We start from the raw sequence: 6,495 nt of genomic DNA, 5'->3' as shown, positions 1-6,495 counted from the left end.
CTACATCAATAGACCAACATAACATCATCTGAATAAACTAAAACAATGTCTGAAAAAACATTATCTGACTTCACTTCCTCTTACCGCTGTCCGCCTTTAGTCATATTGGACGGACCAACAGAAACATAATTTGTGTAGTGTTGTCAAGGGTTGGTTTATAGTAAGACTGTCCAACAAATTCCAACACATTGGTGAATACATTCTAAAAAATACTAAAACTGAACCTATCTACAGACCACTTGATTGTTAACTTTTTTCTTGCTGGGTCAATCTCTCTTCCCCATTATAACAAATCAATGCCATTGCACATTTCATTTTAGTTTAATTGGACGTTAGTTGTGTGTTTTAAAGTTTTCAGGTGATGATTTGAAAGCTATGACTGTCAAATTTACAGAAAGCATAAAGCTTTAATGTTACTGTTTACATAATCGTAAGTGTTTCAAGACTGTTTAAAAGCTGCTTTGTATTGAGCTGCAAATGGATAGTGTGTAATGTAATATATGAAGTAATTTAAGTTATATATCTGTGTAAGTAAATGTAATGTAGAGGGGCTTGTATCGTATTGTACTGTATGATATTGAATAACAAGACCAACAAGATTATATATATATATATATATATATATATATATGGATTATTGCTTTATTACTGTGAAGTTGATACATATTAGCCTTAAGGACCTTGATGAGAAACTTTCTTCTCATGAACACTTTCTGTTAAATCAGAGACCATATACATTTTTTTTCAAACTTGTCAGCAATGACTTGTTGTCACCTTGTGGTACATGTAACACACTGAAGGATTAATTATGTACCAAACTGTATGCCTGTGCTGCTGTACTGTGCCTTGTGGTGTTTCTGACTGTATGACTTTTATTTGTACTGTCAAATAAAGTATAATAATTCAATTATTACATTTAAAATGCCCCTCTCTGTGCCCTTTTCTTAAAATTTTTGTGATTAAAATGTCCTGTGCCAATTTGTATCCCTTTCTCTTTAGTACTGCAGTGGTTTTATAGAAGGGCACACAGGGACACATATAAAACTGCGTCCTTGTTATTTTGGCATGAAGCCAACAAAGCAAAATGTCTGCACATGTATTCTCCTGGAGAGTACTTTTTATCACAATTCTAACATTTTGGCGATCATGTGAAGCTTGATTCCCAATTGAAACAAATTTGACATTTATTATTTAAAAATGCATTTAACATTTTACATGATCACGAGGTACTGCGAGAGTATGGGGTGAGGGGGTCCCTTCTCAGGGCCATCCAATCCCTGTACGCCCAAAGTGAGAGCTGTTCTCGGCAGTAAAGGCTCATTTATGGTTCTGCGGAGGCTCCTTGTAGAGCTTTCGCCGTAGCTTACGTAAGTGACCTGAAGTTTCTTGTGCGTTGGTGTGTGCGTCGATCTTTTTAAGAGAAAACAGGGTTAGGGTGTGTGCTTGGGGAGTGTGTGGTAGAGCGAGTGAGAGAGTGACAGTGATTAGCTTCGGAGCGAGGACTCTAGAGAGGCATACTGGGAGAAACAAAGTGTCACCCCTGTGATTTCTGACCATGGTCTGAAATCTGTAGCAGGTAATAAGTAGGGGGAAATGCAGCAATACCAATTCAAGGCCGAGCGACATGCATCGCCGTGACGTGTAGTTCAATCTTTTGAGAGGTGCACGTCAGGCTACGCCATAGGGTCCGGCATAGGGTCCGGCATAGGGTCCGGCGTAGGGTCGGTATCTCCATGTACCTACGTACGTAACCGCAGAAGCATACAATAAATCAGCCTTTAGTCTGACTCGTTCCAGGTGGGTGTTGGCCTCCGCCAGGGCTGCGCTTTGTCACCAAACCTTTTTGTGTATTCATGCACAGGATATCAAGGCATAGTCAGGTTTGGGTGGGGTTGCAGTTTGGTGGGCTAGAGATCTCATCACTGCTTTTTGCGGATGATGTGGTCCTGATGGCATCATCGGCCTGTGTCCTTCAGCACTTACTGGATCTGTTCGCAGTCGAATGTGAAGCGGCCAGGATAAGGATTAGCACCTCTAAATCTTAAGCCTCAGCAGGAAACTGATTGAGTGCCTACTCTGAGTGGGCAATGAGTCCTTACCCCAAGTGAAAGAGTTCAAGTACCTCAGGGTCTTGTCAGGTGAGTCAGGGGACAATGGAGCGGTAGATTGGCTGGAGAATCGGAGCAGTGGGAGCAGTATTGGATTCGCTTTACCGCACCGTTGTGACGAAAAGAGAGCTGAGCCAGAAGCCAAAGCTTTCAATCTACCGGGCAATTTAGTTATGACCTATGGTCATGAAGGCTGGGCCATGACCAAAAGAACGAGATCCAGGGTACAAGAGGCCAAAATGGGTTTTCTCCTTTTCTCCTTTGCGATGAAAGGAGCCAATTGAGGTGGTTCTGACATCTGGTAAGGATGCCCCCTGGGCGCCTCCCTAGGGAGGTGTTCCAGGTACGTCCAGCTGGGAGGAGGCCTCGGGGAAGACCCAGGACTAGGTGGAGAGATTATATCTCCACCCTGGAACTGGGAGCGCCTCAGGATCCCCCAGTCAGAGTTGGCTAATGTGGCTCGGGAGAGCGAAGTATGGGGTCCTGTGCTGGAGCTGCGACCCGACCCCGGATATGCAGTTGAAGAAGGATGGATGGATAGATGATGATCACGATTGATACGGTCTATATCGACGACGTTTCGTTTCCAGGATTGTTCAAGTGCCGTGGAATATTCCAGCGGATGTCCCTAATTTCCAGACGGATGTCCGTTACCTTCCGCTTTCTTTGTGTTGGCATTCTAAACGCTGGTCGATTTATGAGGACTATGGTTAACTGCTCCTCAGATCTCTGCAGGGTAAATCCAGACAGCTAGCTAGACTATCTGTCGAATTTGAGTTTTCTGTTGCACGACTAAAACAACTTTTGAACGCACACATGTTCCACCAAAACAAGTTCCTTCCTGAGGCTATTTCGCAGAGGACCGTTGCTCCATCAGGTGCTTAGCGCCACCCAAGACCATTGTGATTGGTATATCCCAAAATGAGACATTGGTTGTGTAGCCTCCAAACAGATCTACATGCATGTCTTGCAGAGAAAGCACAAATAGGAAAAAACGTAAGATCAGCCATAATGTAGTGAAGAGTACCTTTTAATTGTGAGTTTTTTCAAGATTGGTTAGCATGACCCTGAATCAACAGTGTTCATTACAGTAACAAGAGAGTCAAAACACACTGTCTCGGAACAATCTGTATAGACTGAGTGCCCAATATCCAGCACAAAGCATTTGGGGATGATTACTGTCTAAAAAGCTTTCAGATATATTGACTTCTGTTCTAATCAGCGTGTGGCCTGACAGTTTTATTTTTGTAAGCTTTATACACTATTGACCTTTTGCAAATGGAACCAGTCATATTTATTTAGGGCTGGGCAGTCTAGCCTCCTGTTGTGCGTGAAGAAAGTATTGTATAATTATAGTCTTGCTCAGTAGTTACTTATTATATTTTTTTTTTATAGACAGAAATAATTTTATATAGACAGAAATAAAAACATTGTTAATACAATGCGTCATCTTTGTCATTTCACCCTATTTGATCCCTGACCAAGCACAAAATCCCTGTGCACCCTTTGTCCCTGTGTGACCATGTTCACTTGATGTGCTTAGAGTATCCTCAAACAGACTACAGCTGGAAAGGGAATTATAATTGCAAAATACATATATTTGTATTTAATTGTTAATTTTGTCCTTCTTAATGACAGGGTTTTTAAATGTAAATATTTACTTTGTAATTGTTCTCTGTAATCCACAATAATTACGCACTCGGTGAGTCTCTAATGTTGGCACCCTACAACTTTCATAGAACAGATCAGATAAACTGAAAATGGCACATTAGTATTAAGATACATTCAAAGAGGACATATAGTATAACTGATTGAATCCAACTTACTCTTAACTCAATTAACAATGTGTAACAGTAAACCTGTTGATGTCACCCATACCATTAACTATCTGTCATTCTCTTCTTACATTTTAAAGACATGGAAGGGAGTCCTCAATGAATCTAAATGTGAGTGTTTTTTTGATTCCACCTTTCCTCTATTTGTTGAAACTGGTAAAGGGCTCTGACAGATGTTAGCTGTGTGGTTTTTGTAAATGTTGTCAAGCTAGGACAATTGCAAACCAATTTTGGCCATGCAAGGGTTGGGTTTAAAAGGTTCCATTATCACATCCAATAAACAACAGCAATTATGTATAATTGCATGTCTTGTTACTGACGTTGAAACTGAAAGGATATACACAAGAAAATGTGGAAGGGAATGGGATTTTCTTATTTAGAGGTGCACTGCACTATATGATATTGGCTTTGTCCTAATATTAAACAGGGTTGTGGACACCTTTAAAAAGCAGCTCAAGACCCACTTGTTTTGTACTTTCTTTTATTTAGTTTCTCATTTAATTATACTTTTTGTGTTGCATTATGTCTACATTTCAAGTCTCTTGCTCTCTTACTTTTTATTTATTTATATTAATTAGGCTTCATTAATATTTATATTGTAAGGCACTTTATGACGTCTGCTCTTGAAACTTACTTTCTCAATAGGTCCTATAAACCTATAGAAGCATGCCTAGTGAGTGAGTGAGTGTATGCCTGGCTTGTTTTTTGTAGTACAGAGCCCTCTACTGACAAAACACCTGTACTACATATCACTCCTTTAGAATATGTTTACAGTCATCGTCACATATCACCACAGTCAACGTTCATGCACAAGCCCAGATGCCTTAGTCCAAAAAGAGAAAATATCTTTGCCAAAGGAGCCATAGAGAATTTTTGGCAAGCTATTTTATAATATTTATATTTATAATAATCTATTATAGTAATAATCAAATTTCAATCAATTGATGAACTGTAAACAAATTATAACATGTGTCCTTTATATCTCTTTGACTGGTAGATGTTGAAAAGCCCTATACAAAACATACAGTTACACACTTTAAAATGTATCAACAACTGTATTCAGTAAAATACTAAGCACTAAAATACTATCCAAAAATCCAACAGAAAACACAACAGCATACACAATTAAAGCCATCTTAAAGCCTTTCTTTAGTTTTTCAAGACACAATTATAATTCCTTAATAACAGTGCCTGTATATAACATAACTAATCAATATTATACCTATGTAAGTTTTAGCATCAGGATGACAAATGTCGACCTCCTCTACCTCCCCATGTTTTCTATCACTCTCTACAAAAAGACGAAAATAAATAAATAAATATAGGCCTACCCTTAGCCTTATGTTATATGCTCCATCGTAAATCCTGTAATACATGTCTGCTGGCCTTCTCTTGAACACATTCTAGATAAGTGTCTTTAAAGTAGCTCCTAAAAGCATGACTGCAACTTCTACATTATATTCTAAGCTTGTGCCAGTTTGCTGTTGTAGCCTATATATTCTAATATTTGAGCATACAATCACATTTCAGTAGACTAGGTTATTTAAGAAATTATGTTTGCAGCTATTCCCCTGCTAACACATTTCGAATTCTAGCACACTATATGAAACGGCACCATCATGTGGCCTCAAGTGAAAATTCGAGCTGCAGCTGTGCAATGTAGGCGACTCTATTGCTGTAGATTACAACAGCCAACATCATTATTGTACATCCTATAGGCCTACATTACATATCATATCACAACATCTACTATATCATACTAAAGTTCTTTTGGGGCTTTTGGTCCTAACTGAGTTTATTGTTGACACCCACCATGTCTCAATAGGGCAGTAATTGTGCCGCTGATTGCTGCTGATGATGAAAGGGGTCATGACGACACTAGTCTATATCCTTGAAGTTCCACTTCTGTGATTGCTCCGGTGCCATGGGAAATTCCGCCGGATGTCTGTTTTTGTCCGTTTCCTTCCGCTTTCTTTGTGTTGGAATTTTAATTATGAGGACTATGGTTAACTTCTCCTCAGATCTCTGCATGGTAAATTGATACAGCTAGCTGGACTATCTGTTTAATCTTAGTTTTCTCTCGGACAAATTCGGAATATTTACTGAGATTAAGTTTAGGGGGGCTTGAGCCACCCTAAAGAGGGTCTAAAATCGCCCATGTTTAAGGGCATAGAGTACATCCCTGTTGTTATGCAACACAATTACACAGAACAAACATGTTTTTTGTCCCACTCTCTAGATGTCACAGCTGGGTTTTCAATTCTCTTGATGCCCAATTAACTTTCTCACGTGGCTGTTGGAGGGTTTTGCATCGTCTAAGTCTAACCTTTCTAAGTTTCTACTTTTTTTCCTCTGCTCACAGCGCTCTTCATGAGTCTTTGTTTCCTACACTGACATTGCACATTTGATTAAATAAGCCTATTGTTATATACTTATCACTTAATGAATGACTGACTCCCTGTTCATTACGGCTGTGTGAAGTCCCTAGTAAGCGGTGAGAAAACAGCGGCGCGTTCCCATGGATACGTCCCAACAGATGAGCTCCCACGATA

This window comes from Sander vitreus, chromosome 6 (genome assembly GCF_031162955.1).
Source record: "Sander vitreus isolate 19-12246 chromosome 6, sanVit1, whole genome shotgun sequence".
Lineage (NCBI taxonomy): Eukaryota > Metazoa > Chordata > Actinopteri > Perciformes > Percidae > Sander > Sander vitreus.
Note: the sequence above shows the minus strand (reverse complement) of the source record.